Genomic DNA, 15,491 nt, shown 5'->3' with positions numbered 1-15,491 from the left:
GAGATGACCTACTTCCTTAACTCGGTGGACAGCTTGTCTTGAGGAGCCTGCCGAGAGGCTTCGATTGACACGTCAGGACCCTGGCTCAGAGGGGCTATTTCGGAGGACCCTTCCTCGGGAGGAGGGATCTGAGGGACAACGAATAAGCCTTGGGAATCGGCAGGAAGCTCATCACCTGAATTTGTGTCCTCAATAACATTAGTCTGACCTTCATCTGTCCCTTGTAGAGCAGAGCCCACCTCGAGAGCAATGGAGACAACCTCGTGAATTGCGGGGGGATAATACACTCTTTCCGCCCTCCTAAGGTTAGACGAGGCCTTGACCCCCGCCTGGTTGAGGGCCTCACTCCAAGTCTGGGAGCAGAAGCGCCTGCATACTTCAGGGATTTGGGCCTTAAGGGTAGCCTCAGTCTTAGCCACCCCCTCAGCAATGGCCTCTTTCTCTGTTTGTCTATGGAGCGCTAGTCATCTATTCTCGCAAACACGGCCTCTTCTTTAGCCCTCACGGCCTCGTCCCTAGTGTACTTGGCAACGCCTTTTACCCCCACCTCCTAGCCAACTTCTGCTTCAGGTAGGTAATGTCCTCTTTGGCAGCCTGTAGTTAGCCCTCGACATCCTGCAAGCGCTCTGCCTGGTCCTTGGCCTATTTCGTGGCATCAGCTAGGTCGGAGGCCGCACTATCTCTAGCCCTCGTCATCTCCTCCAGATTTTCAATGGCCTTCTTGAGATCCGCCTCAGATTTCTTAAGGGTACTCGCAGCCTTCAAGTACTTGTTGTGCTCCTGCCCCAGAGTTTTGCTCTGGCTGTCGGCCTCTTCGTCTAGCCTAAAAGCAGCTTGGATAGCCTGCCAACCAAAAAAAAAAGCACCATAAAGGAAAGAAGGGGAGGTGCTAAGCAATAAAATCCAAACGAAATAACAAATATCAAAGGTCCTACCATGCCTAGGTATCTCTTGAGGTTGTGGGTAACCTCTTGCGTCCTCATGCCCCCCAGCTCAGCCATGTCGACAGGGAGGATGAGGGATCTCTTTAGGGCATCGGCTACGTGAGCCCCCTCGCCTCCTCAGAAATCTCTGAAGGTGGCGTAATCCATCAGAGGCTTTCCATGGAGCATGGCAGTGGGCAGCCAGGCCTAAGGCTCAAATTGCTGCACGACTTCTTTCCCTTTACTCCGACCACTAAGTCTCAGCTGCTTGGAAGGTTGGCGGGCTTCATCTTCCTCTTGAGAAGAATGGGATCTGCCCCTATCCACTGGGTTTTTGCCCTTGGAAGGCCTCCTCCTCTTCGGGTCGGGGGACCCAAGCTGAGAGTCAGAGATTGGCAGAGTGGAGGACGACCTGGTCTGCGCAAGCAAAGGCTTGGGTAGAGGAGGAGGAAACTTAGGTTCGGATAAAGGAGGCTTGGGCTGTGACTCCCTCGGCGCGCCTTTCCTGGGCTTGCCCTCAAGCAAGTCAAGCAGGCTGGTTTGGGGCTTTCTCTTGGACCCCATTTCGGCCTGAGTACCAACCCTTGGGGATTGAAAACCGGCTTCGGACAAGTGGGGGTCCCCCAAGTCACCAGAGGGACCCTTGGACTGATGGGCTTGGTCAAATACACCAAATTCGTCCGCAGACAAGCCCAGATCGACCACCTCTCCCTCTTTCTCCAAACTCCCTCCCTTGGCCTCTGCCGCTTGATGGAACGAAGAAGAACTTGCCAACGGGACGCCCTCAGGAATAGAGGATCCTTCAGGAAACGCAAACCCGTCCTCCACCATAGTGATTTGCCTAAGCCGAGGATCACAAGCCCTGATCACGTGTTTCGGGGCTGGGAACGATTTCTGGGTCGGATCGTATCCGAGGATCTTGTGGGCGGCTCTAACTTGGTTATCGGCCTCGTTCAGAAAGATCTCCGCCTGAGAACTGCTTCCAAGTCCCCCTTGTTGACTAGGTTAAAATGACGCGCGAAGGCGTGCGATCTACAGAAAGAGAAACAAACCCCTATCATCAACCGAATAAGGAAGGGTTACAACAAAGAAAAAGAAAAGAAGCTAGATCCTCTCCCACTCCAAGTACCCTACTTGGCTCTCCCTCTACTATCGGGCAATGGAGACCGTCGTGCCATTCTCTCGACACAATGAGGAAATCCTGAGTCAACCCCTTATTAGAATCGGGAAGGCACTGGATAAGCTGAACCCTATCGTCCCTCGTTTTCATATAGTACGACTTACCCTTCAGGTGTTGAAGATTATAGCACCAATTGACATCATGGTGGGTTAACCTTAACCCCATCTTCTCATTCAAGGTATCTACACACCCTAGTATCCTAAACATATTGACGGCGCACTGGGTGGGAGTTAGCCAAAAATGCCTGAGGTAGCTGCTTGTCACCGACTCTCTAGAGATTCTCATGCCTCCCTCTACGAAGGCGACCATGGGAATCACAATTTCACACTCGTTCCTCGTAATATGCCAATCCCCTTCCTCGCAATACCTCAAGCCCACATTGCGGGGTATCCCGTAATCAACAATGAACTTCTCCATCATCTCTTCGGACTCAACTAACTTCTTAAATTTACCCATCCCTAGCAACAACTAAAAAACCCGAGAGAGAGCGAAGGAGAGAAAGGAATCAGAGAAAAATTTGTGCTACAAAGAGAAGAAGACTTATAGAAATGAGGAAGTTCTCCTCGGACAGGCTTTTTATGTTGGAAAGGAGCGCGGGTTGGTGTGGTGATTTGACCGGATTCAGAGTATGTGTGTCGAAGTTCCTAAATGCACAAATAAGGAGGCAAAGCGGTTCAAACAAGTATTTATATCTCCAATTAAAAATAACCGGGTGAAGTTTCCCGCCCATAAAGGTAGGAAATCCCCACCGGTTGATTGCCATCACACCGTTGGACGTGGGGAGCATGGAGCCGCCAAATTTAATGCGGGCATGCACCGAATATCGAGGCGCCAGAAACGTGCATTGGACAGGCGAAAAGACTCCAACGCTGACGTAGGCCGAGGTAGGGCGAATCATGAAAAAGGCCCGAGGATATCAAAACCCTTCTCCCTGTCTGAGGATACAGATAGCAGAATTTTGAGGGGCTATTGTGGGGCCTGAGAACTTGGTAACCCCGGCCCACTTTACATCCGACCCAGGGCCCATGCCAAGGAAAAAGGAGCGCCCGAGGACGAAGAAAGAAGGATTGAGTTGCTCGAAGCTTCGCCAAGGATGACCCTGTCCTCGGAGGACCGAGACCAACATTAAGTGGGGGAGCAAGCCCAGGATAGGTTGTCACCTCCACACTAAATGTGCTCACCTAACCCTCTGGCCGCACTAATAGGGATGTGACTTCTGGACAGGGCAGTCTTGGTTGCTGCCATTCACATGAGTACTGGTAAAGCGGCTGATGGGACGGACGGTCAGAAGAGAGGGGTGTGGATGATCAACAGGTGGAAGAAAGAGATTGTGAGGAAAGGGGCTATATAAAGGAAAGAAACAGATAAATGAAGGGGGAGGAAGGGGAGAGACCACTGTCAAGCTCCTCGGCTCGGTGCCGAGGAGCGACCTTGGAGGGTAACCCTGGTGCGCCAGCCTTCAACGAAGGGGAATTCTACATTGGGCGTTATTCGTTTGCTAGGGTCGAGTTCTTGAACCCGCTCTCTACAAATTCATTGTAATGGGCCAACCGGCCTTGAGTTCACTCTCTCAATAGTAGAAGTGCTCAAATTCAGTCCTTACATATATAGACTAGAAATTTCTAATAACTATTTAATTACAATATCATATATAAAATATGAATTAAGAAAATTAAGTTTCAAAGTATTCAAAAATATTATGCTAAACATCATTAATACTACATAACAAAATGATTATTATATATGGGTCTTAAAAAAATAAAAATTACTTTTAAATGAAATTGCCATGTATCCGCACATTGCGCGGGAAATTATTTAGTTCCTTCAAAAGTAATTGTCATCTGAAACTCCCTGTCATAACATTAAATTTTCTATGGTTCTACATTTCCATCCGATTTATTTAGTAACAGAAACTTAAGGGCAAACATCAGGACAGGGAAGGACATTGAAAGGGCACTATCAATACTAAATAGAGAGACAGAGAAAGACAGTTATGTTGTGGACCATTAAATGAAGAAAGAAACCAGAAAGTCCAAGTTGAATTTGAGGTAAAGAAAAAGGGGGAAAAAAAAAAGAAAAAAGAAAAAAGAAAAAAGAAAAAAGAAAAAAGAAGTATGACATGGCCATTGATGCTCAACAAGAGCGTAGCAACTATAAATGCTACACTTCAGTTTTTAGTAATATATAGATTAGAAATTTCTAATAACTACTTAATTACAATATCATATATAAATTATGAATTAATAAAATTAAGTTTCAAAGTATTCAACAATATTATGGGAAACATCATTAATACTATATAACAAAATGATTATTATATATGGGTCTTAAAAAAATAAAAATTATTTTCAAATGAAATTACCAAGCATCTGTGCATTGCGTGGGAAATTATTTAGTTCCTTCAAAAGTAACTGTCATATGAAACTCCTTGTCATAACATTGAATTTTCTTTGGTTCTACACTTTCAATCCGATTTGTTTAGTAACAGAAACTTAAGGGCAAACATCATAACAGGAAAGGACACTGAAAGGGCACTATCAATACTAAATAGAGAGACAGAGAAAGACAGTTACGTTGTGGAGCTTTAAATGAAGAAAGAAACCAGAAAGTCCAAGTTGAATTTGAGGTAAAGAAAAAGGAAAAAAATAAAATAGAAAAAAGAAGTATGACGTGGCCGTTGATGTGACTCAACAAGAGTGTTGTAACTATAAATGCTATGCTTAAGTTTTTAGTAATATATAGATATAGATTATAGTACCAGTTGCGCTTATTTTCACCACTACCATATTTGGGAATTATAATATCATTCTTGCAATGTAAATTTACATTACAAATACAATGTAAAGGAAGAATTTCCCTGTACTAATAACATATCCTCTCCTCTCATTATTCATAATGGAGTCTACTAATTAAAAATTTAATTAGTAAATCCCATATTGCGTGAGAGAAGTGAAAACATCATAGTCGCACTCCCAAAATAATCCTAAAAATAATATAGTAGTATTAAGTTAAATTTTTTGATTGAAAGACATAAATAAAGGAAAATGTTTCATAACATTTTCACAATAAATCTTAAGTGTCAAGCAATTACTAGTTATCTTAAATTTGGTTCACGGTCTATCCTTGTTCTATCTTCTCCTTAGAATGCTTAATTAAGAATGACATAGTATTTGCAAATTGTCCCCCACAGTGGCTGGTGAGCATTTTACTTACAATCAATTCAACAACTCCCGTTTGGGCTCCAAATGACCTTGTGAAGAATTTTTCACAAGGTGGTGAAAAATGATAGAATTTTTTTACTTATGTGTGGTGTTTTAAAGAACAATTCAAAGATAATATCCCTCTTCTAATTTCTCATCAATTTCATCAAAATATTTAGATTGTGGATGTTGTGTTTTGTTCTCGTAACAAACACCACGGTTTGAGTCTCAATAATAGAAATCATGATGAATGTTGATTTCTCTACAGAAACATTCCATGTATTGTTTATGTTAAAGTCTCTTAACCTTGGACAGTTTGACATAATAAATCCCAAACATTCTATCAAAAATAGCACACGTTCATCTCATTCGTGCCTTATAAATATACACTTACTAAAATCTTAGCTTAATACTTGCTGCACTGAGTTGGAGATCTTTCTCTCCCTCACACTATGCCAATTAATCATTCTTTTCTTTTTCCTATGGAACCTTTAATGTTTACTTTTTATTTTACTGTTGAAGCATATGATGTATTCATAACGATCGAACTCTTCCCTCACATTGATGTAATAATCGCTGAAAGTACAATGAATTCCTTTTAAACAAGACATACAAGGATCCCTGGGAGTTAACATTTTCCTAAATTTATCTAATTATTGATTGCTGAACTGTGTAATTTCACCCCTGCTATTGGAAAATTTATCTCTTTGGACTTAAGTATAACATCACCCTTACCGCTGGAGAATTTATTTCCCTTGAACTATCAGAACATGACCACTAATGTACTAACTAAGCATTGTAAAGTATTTTTCATTGGGCTTTTGTTACTGTTTTGTTAAGTGCGGCCTTTGTTTTCTTGCTTGGATAGGCTTGTCATTACACCGAAAGCCTTTGGGTGCCATCTGAAGAGCCCATAGTCGAGTTTTGGCTTGGTTTCCCGGCATTTTATTCAAAGGCATCAATTTCCTCCTCAACACCTTGTAATTCAATTGACATTTCTTAGTATTTTCAATAGACTAGTCTACGATTCAAATATTCTTCCCCCAACTAATGAATTATATCAACAAAGTTAAAAAAAAAAAAGTAGGGATGTAACAAGTTATACTAAATGGGAAGCATAACCAAAATTTTGCACCCAAGTGTTGACACATCCAAAATTATTGATTAGTGAAAATTTTATTACAACATCAATAAATTCAATAAGCCGAAAATGAAAAATGAAAAGAATAAAAAAAGAAGAAGATAAAAGCAAAGGATTGAAATATTACATGGGAAAATTAACGTGGGGCTAGTTTTAGACAAAAGAAAGTAACCTTATCACCATGAATTATGCACAATCGTGATCAAAGTTAAGAGAGGATGTTAGTCATGGTAGGGCATGCACCACAAGGCACAAACTGCCTCCAAAGGCTTAACCTTTGACAGTTTGACATAAGAAATCCCAAGCCTGGTCTCATACCTGCTATCTTCTTCCCAACCTTTTTCCAATCAAAGTATTGAATGCCAATGATTTTGTAGCTCAACTAATACTTTTTTGTGTTTCCAACAAAAATGTTTATGGTTCAAATCTCTCACCCTATACCCTAATATCTATTGAATTATAAATAATAATAAAATTAAAAATCCAAAGCATTGAATGAAGTTATGCAATTTAATACGGTAGAAATTAAGATAGTATGCTGTAAGATATCCATATTTTCTTCCATTTCAATCCAAGAATGTGGAAGAGAAATGATAACACCAAAAAAAAAAAAAAAAAGATCTTCCTCTTCCCTCTCCATTCTATTTTACTTTGAGAGTGAGTTTCTTCTATTGTGACTTGTGAGTGGTATATGAGCGTTTGTGAGTCTGTGTGTGAGAAGTCTTACCTGTCGGGGAGATAAACACCTTGGGGAGCTTCTTTTGAGTAATTAATATAACATATAGAGACACATTTTAACCCAAAAGGACTAAGCCCTAAAAAGGTCTCAGCCCAATGGGTATGTGCTCAATTATGTTATATTAACCACTCATTCTTTTCATCTTTATTCAATGTGGGACTTCACTTACACGTGTAACCCAACAATCTCCCCCTCACGTGTGAGTCTGCCTCTTTATGGGCTTCAAGACTTCTCTGTGGGCCATGAATAAGTCCTACTCGCTCCCCCTTGCCTAATGGACTTTTCACTTCATCAGCACGTCATCCATGGGTCTCTCGTATGCCATCCATGAGAACCACGTGTCAATCCCGCATGCACATCCATGGGAACCCCGCACGTTCATGTCCATAGGAACCTCGCACCATACCATTATTTAGCACCACGTGAGTCTCTGCCTCTCTGTGAGCTTTGAACAAGTCCTACTCACTCCCTCTTGACTAATGGGCTTTTCACTTCATCAACGCGTCATCCATGAGTCTCTCGTATGCCATCCATGGGAACCACGTGTCAACCCTATACGCACATCCATGGGAACTCTGCATGTCCATGTCCATGGGAATCTCGCATCACACCATTATTTAGCACCATTAGCAATATTCCAGGATCTTTGTGTGTGGGCCGTTTAGGCTTTCTCTGTCCCTACTGGGTAGGGACCATGAACACCTCACCACCTTTGCCGCACACCACCATAGGCTCTGATACCACTTGTCGGGGAGATAAACACCTTGGGGAGCTTCATTTGAGTAATTAATATAACATATAGAGACACATTTTAACCCAAAAGGACTAAGTCCTAAAAAGGTCTCAGCCCAATGGGTATGTGCTCAATTATTTTATATTAACCACTCATTCTTTTCATCTTTATTCAATGTGGAACTTCACTCACACGTGTAACCCAACATTACCAATTTTCAACATGCTAAATTAAAGACAATTTTTGCACAATTTTTTCTATATATTTTGAAGTAATAAGTTTTAATTGAAGTAATATCACTTTCACATTACCTAACACCATTAATTCACCACTTTAAAAACATCAATTATAACTTATTAGGGAAAAAAAGACGAAAATTTTTGTCACGCCTACCAGTACCAGCTGATCAGACAGGTTTACTGACTACCAGCGGCATGGGCATGGGCATGGAGGTGTGTCATTTTAAAATTTAATAGGACAAAAACTAATTATTATCTATATGCATATTTTTAATGTTATCGGGAATAAGTTCTTTCTTCCTCAGACAGCCGAAGGTGGAAAGTTAGGCCCGTGAATGGGTCCTTGCAATGAAAAATAATTGGCTGTATGGATACCATGTCTCAATGTTTTTTTTTTTTGGTTAAGGGGAAAGTACAAACAGAGCTATCTCACCGTAACAGTGAGAGCAGAAATAGAGGTCCTATTATACAAAACACCAGCAGCATCTGTATTAACAAAGTACAAAACATCAGGACTAGGGAGACTATCAAAAACCAGAAACTCCTCAGCCATGTTGCTGCCATTCTTGCAAGTGCATCAGCGCACCATGTCTCAATGTTACGACAATGAAAATGTTTTTTAAAACTTCTGAACAATTTACTAAATAAAAAACTTACAAATTGATTATCACATAAAAAATATTTAAAAAAAAATTCAATTACTTTTTTATTAGAATATTGGTGACACATCACTTTCATATATGGAAAATCCGATAATACTCGAATGAGACACAATATTTTTGATAATAGTTGATATGACTTATTGTCATTGCATAAACATCATTGAATCATTGAGTCCACACTATTTCTTTCTATTATTATTATTATTATTATTTTTTTTGAGATAATATAAACAGAAGACATAGGGGGAAGGAGGAAGTGAGAAGACAAAACTTACAACACTAAGTCTTGTAATAATAAGGTCTCTACTATTGTAATGATAAGAATTGGGTCATGTTAATGGGCAATTATAGTATTTATTAATAAATCAATTATAAAAATAATCAATTATTTATTCTTTTTTCTATAAAAGCTTTTTAAAATTATTTCCTAAATCAATCCCTTCAGTTAACTTTTCCCCAGTTATTTTGGTGGTGTCCTTTCATTGCATGGAACATCCAGCAATACTCCTATAGCAGACAACATCTAGATAAAAATAGTTGATACTTGTTGTGGGTTTGGATACCCGTTGGGTTTACAGCGTTTTTCCTTCTTTTTTTTTTTTTTTTTTTTTTTTTTTTTTTTTTTTTTTTTTTTAAAGTTGCAATTTGGAGGTCCTTATCTTCAAGTGCTTTTGTGAGAAGGACGACCCTTTGTTCCATTTCAACCATTTTTCTTCCATGGTAGAGGTGTTAGTCATCATGACTGACACAACTTCCCAAGATGATGGAGAAGGAAGTGAATTGAAGTGGGCACGTGAAATCTCATCTTTTGGGTTCCCTTTGATGGGAGAGAAATCATGCGACCAACTTCTTGTGAAGGAAGAAGGGGATTTGCCCCCATACTTGAGGTGTTCCAAGGTGGAGATGTCCTTGTTGATGACCTTGTTTCTTGTAAGAGGGTCTAAGGAGATGATTGTCTGGACCTTGGCTTCCTTGGTTGATTGATATTGAAGTTGATTATTTGCTTTGGGTTGGCTACAATTGATTGCACCAATGTAGTTGTTGGTGGTAGCTGTACCAAGTTTAGTTGAAGAAGCTGTTGAAGCTTGGATGTTCTTGCTAGTGGCCATTTGAGTTGGTAGCAAGATGGTGATGATTTCTTTCTTTGAAGGAGAATGAGATGAGAGGCAGAGGTCCCACCGGGCGTGCCAGAATATGTGGACGACTAAATTTCTCGGTTCGAAATAAGTCAAACAAGTAAAATAGTGTCACAAATGTAAATTTGTATTATGATTGTGTGGTACAATTCTCTGTTGATTTACAAAAGAGTTATCCTCTGATTCGATCTCCTTGAAAGATTTGTTAATTGGATTTGTGGTAATGTGATTTTCACTTGAACACAAAGTATCCTTCAATTTGGTTGAAGGATGGATCGAAGATTGTTGAAACGAAATTACAATGAATCTCTGGCTATGAGCTTGTTAGAAATCCTTTGTTCTTCACGTTCTTCGTGTGTTCTTCGAAGGTTTGTGGTGGAAGTTCTTCGGGGCTTTAGAGGCTTGAATCCGTAGAGCTTCAATGATTTGTGGTTTGTTGATGTTTCTGGAGGCTTTTGAGCTTGATTCCAGTGAACTTTGAGATTTAGGAATATGATTTGGATGATTCCTCTTCGAATGTTCTTGTATTCGAAGGTTTGTGGTGGAAGTTCTTCGGGGCTTTAGAGGCTTGATCCGTAGAGCTTCACTGTTTTGTGATTTGTTGATGTTTCTGGAGGCTTTTGAGCTTGATTCCAGTGAACTTTGAGATCTAGGAATATGATTTGAATGATTTCTCTTCGAATGTTCTTTGTATTCGAAGGTTTGTGGTGGAAGTTCTTCGGGGCTTTAGAGGCTTGATCCGTAGAGCTTCACTGATTTGTGATTTGTTGATGTTTCTGGAGGCTTTTGAGCTTGATTCCAGTAAACTTTTGGATCTAGGCAGGTAGTTTGGATAATTTCTCTTCGAATGTTCTNTTTTTTTTTTTTTTTTTTTTTTTTTTTACGCGTTTCGGAAACGACTATTGTTCATGAACAGTAACAGTATATTTTTGACTTTTCAGTCATTTTTATTAGTTTGTGGGTCACGTATACTATTCATGAAACCCACAAAATTCATTTTTCAGCAACTTTTTCATTAAAAATAGTTCTCACGGTATTTATTTACACATTTAAAAATTATTTTGCTGTAGCATTTTCCATTTTCAGTTTTCAGTTTCAGCAAAATAATTTCTATCTAAACGGACCTTGATGTCTGTGGACGACTAAATTTCTCGGTTCGAAATAAGTCAAACAAGTAAAATAGTGTCACAAATGTAAATTTGTATTGATGATTGTGTGGTACAATTCTCTGTTGATTTACAAAAGAGTTATCCTCTGATTCGATCTCCTTGAAAGATTTGTTAATTGGATTTGTGGTAATGTGATTTTCACTTGAACACAAAGTATCCTTCAATTTGGTTGAAGGATGGATCGAAGATTGTTGAAACGAAATTACAATGAATCTCTGGCTATGAGCTTGTTAGAAATCCTTTGTTCTTCACGTTCTTCGTGTGTTCTTCGAAGGTTTGTGTGGAAGTTCTTCGGGACTTTAGAGGCTTGAATCCGTAGAGCTTCAATGATTTGTGGTTTGTTGATGTTTCTGGAGGCTTTTGAGCTTGATTCTAGTGAACTTTGAGATTTAGGAATATGATTTGGATGATTCCTCTTCGAATGTTCTTAGTATTCGAAGGTTTGTGGTGGAAGTTCTTCGGGGCTTTAGAGGCTTGATCCGTAGAGCTTCACTGTTTTGTGATTTGTTGATGTTTCTGGAGGCTTTTGAGCTTGATTCCAGTGAACTTTGAGATCTAGGAATATGATTTGAATGATTTCTCTTCGAATGTTCTTTGTATTCGAAGGTTTGTGGTGGAAGTTCTTCGGGGCTTTAGAGGCTTGATCCGAGAGCTTCACTGATTTGTGATTTGTTGATGTTTCTGGAGGCTTTTGAGCTTGATTCCAGTAAACTTTTGGATCTAGGCAGGTAGTTTGGATAATTTCTCTAATGTTCTTTGTATTCGAAGTTGAAGTTCTTGAAGTTCTTGGAGGCTTTAGAGCTTGGTTCCGGCAGAGCTTCTGAGACTTCTGAGTGCTCCCAATGGCCTGGTCCTCTCTCCAAATCTCTGGATCTCCTTGATCTGATCCCCTTCAGCTTTCTTCAGATCCCCCTCCAAATGCCTTAGAAAGGCTTCTATTTATAGGAGTTTTGGGGTAGGTAAGTGACACGTGGCGGAGTCTGATTGGTGACACGTGGCGGAGTCTGATTGGTGACACGTGGCAGAGCTTGATTGGTCCGCTTATGTCATCGCTTGCACTGCTGACTGATTGTGTCATCGCTTACACGTGCGAAGTGATTATGTCATCGCTTGCACGTGCGATGATGTGTGATTGGTCTTTGCATGACACTTGGCAAATTTCTGTTGGTTTCTGAATAGTGATAGCAAAACCTAGCAGCAATATGTGGCGCTTTGTAATTGGTGTATTTTGTGGACTTGGTAGTGTGACGCGTCAGCTTGTGATAGGTCGGGAATTTTCCCTGTCTACAAATGCCCCCTCGAGACTCGTTCACACACACAGTTTCAGAGCGTGGTGTGGGAATGAGTTTCGAAAGCAGACTTTTACTCCTGGCTCTTCAAATGAAGTAATTGAAGGTGGCGGAGCTTTTAGCAGGATGAGATAATTTTCGAGGAGTAGACCCACCTATATGAAAGGCTTTGATGAGACCGAAAAGGGGTCTGCCTGTATTTGAATGTATTTGCATGACCGAGCCTTCTTAGCAGAGATTAAGTTGAAGTAACTTCAGAAGAGTGTTTCTGGATCGTTGGCGGCGATCACATGGTGTAAAAGATGGGAAAGACGCGAGGATGGTGGCTGGGTACAGCATGCAGAGTCATGGGGCTAGCCTCGTGTTTTTAAGAACCGTTGGTGAAGTTATATCAGAAGAGTATACTTCGGATTACGGCGAGGCCATGTGGGAAAGTGGTTGAGTGCGCATGCGTCATCGTTTTACCCCGGTTGAGGTAATTTCAGAAGCTTATGGATTCTGGAGATGACGGTGTTGGTGGTGAAGAAGACGGGGATGAAGCAAAGCGAATGAGTGAAACATACGCCACCATGGTTCTGATCCTGTATGTCAGGACCCTCTGGTATAGATGTTTCTAGGAGATACACCTTTGAAACTGGGATGGCTGCATGTTTGCATGGGTTCTGACAGTAGGTCATCGACTGTGCGTGTGTAATGGGACCATACTGACAGACGTTAAGTTGAAGTAATTTTCAGAAAAGTTCATTCTGAAATACTTCAAGTTGAATTTAAGTTGGAGTAATTCCAGAAAGTGTGTTTTGAGGTACCAGCAACGATGACCTCTAATCCAGCCGCTTCCCATTCCAATAAGGTTGGAACTCCAGGATTCTCATTGGTGGAAACAATGGCACACTTTCTCTTGTATTCGAAGGTTTGTGGTGGAAGTTCTTCGGGGCTTTAGAGGCTTGATCCGTAGAGCTTCACTGATTTGTGATTTGTTGATGTTTCTGGAGGCTTTTGAGCTTGATTCCAGTAAACTTTTGGATCTAGGCAGGTAGTTTGGATAATTTCTCTTCGAATGTTCTTTGTATTCGAAGTTGAAGTTCTTGAAGTTCTTGGAGGCTTTAGAGCTTGGTTCCGGCAGAGCTTCTGGACTTCTGAGTGCTCCCAATGGCCTGGTCCTCTCTCCAAATCTCTGGATCTCCTTGATCTGATCCCCTTCAGCTTTCTTCAGATCCCCCTCCAAATGCCTTAAGAAGGCTTCTATTTATAGGAGTTTTGGGGTAGGTAAGTGACACGTGGCGGAGTCTGATTGGTGACACGTGGCGGAGTCTGATTGGTGACACGTGGCAGAGCTTGATTGGTCCGCTTATGTCATCGCTTGCACATGCTGACTGATTGTGTCATCGCTTACACGTGCGAAGTTGATTATGTCATCGCTTGCACGTGCGATGATGTGTGATTGGTCTTTGCATGACACTTGGCAAATTTCTGTTGGTTTCTGAATAGTGATAGCAAAACCTAGCAGCAATATGTGGCGCTTTGTAATTGGCTGTATTTTGTGGACTTGGTAGTGTGACGCGTCAGCTTGTGATAGGTCGGGAATTTTCCCTGTCTACAATGTCCATTTGGGAACAATTTATTTAGTTGAAACATAAAAGTGTAGATAAACTGAATTTATCTGCTCATCCCAAACGGATGCTTGATGTGACTTGCCGCATGAACATCAATGAATCATTTGACTAGTCCACACTAGCTGAATCTCTCTTTCCTACCTTGCTTTGTTCTTCCTCACCATTTTCATTAATGTCAAACTTCTAAACCACTATAACAAAAATTTACCACCAAGTCCATTTTCCCTACCAATAATCGGCCACCTCCACCTCCCTAAACAGACACTCTATAAAATAGTAGAGACCTTATCATTACAATACGGTCCAATCCTTTATCTTAAATTTGGCTCACGGTCTATCCTTGTTCTATCTTCTCCTTCCACTGTTGAAGAATGCTTAATTAAGAATGACATAGTATTTGCAAATTGTCCCCCACAATGGCTGGTGAGCATTTTTGCTGACAATCAATTCAACAACTCCGGTTTGGGCTCCAAATGACCTTGTGAAGAATTTTTCACAAGGTGGTGAAAAATAATAGAATTTTTTACTTGTGTGTGGTGTTGTAAAGAGCAATTCAAAGATAATATCTCTCTTCTTATTTCTCATCAATTTCATCAAAATATTTAGATTGTGGATGTTGTGTGTTTTGTTCTCGTAACAAACACGACGGTTGTGCCTCAATAATATAAATCGTGATGGATGTTGATTTTTCTACAGAAACATTCTATGTATTGCTTATGTTGAAGTCTCTTAACCTTGGACAGTTTGACGTAATATATCCCAAACTTGAGCTTATTTCCGCTATCTTCTTCCTAACCTTTTCCTCATCAAAACATTGAATGAAGTTATGTAATTTAATATGGTATAATAGGGGTGGCAATTGGGCCGGTTTTAAGTTGAGTAATAAATGAATCGGGTACATAATTATTCTTTTACTACTTATTCGAATATAAATTAAATATACATTATTCATCCAATTCATTTACGCTAGTGACTTGTCCATTTAACTCAAAATGACCCAAATACTCTCTTGATCTAAAAAATTATCAAAATACTTTTTGAAATATCCAAGTTTACCAAAATACTCCTTAAATGTCCAAAATGCCCCCCCCCCTCCCCCCCCCCACCAAAATGCCCAAAATTCCCAAAATATCCCCCAAACAATACCACTTGATTAGTGACAAGTAGCATTTTTTTTTTCTTTTTCCCAATAAGAAAATCTGTAAAGCAATTTTCTCATGTATGTTACAATTCACTCCGGGTAAAGATATGAGAAATTGCTTGCTGCATATCCCCAAATACAATTGGAATGGCTACAAACAATCTTTCGTCAAGTAGCATTAAGTCATAGATATGCATTCCCTCACGCTATTCTAAACATGAGGAATATATTATATATGTATTTGTGGGTGAGTCAATTTGTCTGTGTATGCCCGCGTGCTCATCGAAAAATCCCATGTCAACTTAAATCTTTCTTATAGAAAAGAA

This window comes from Quercus suber, unplaced genomic scaffold, assembly GCF_002906115.3.
Source record: "Quercus suber isolate HL8 unplaced genomic scaffold, Cork oak 2.0 scaffold_690, whole genome shotgun sequence".
Lineage (NCBI taxonomy): Eukaryota > Viridiplantae > Streptophyta > Magnoliopsida > Fagales > Fagaceae > Quercus > Quercus suber.
Note: the sequence above shows the minus strand (reverse complement) of the source record.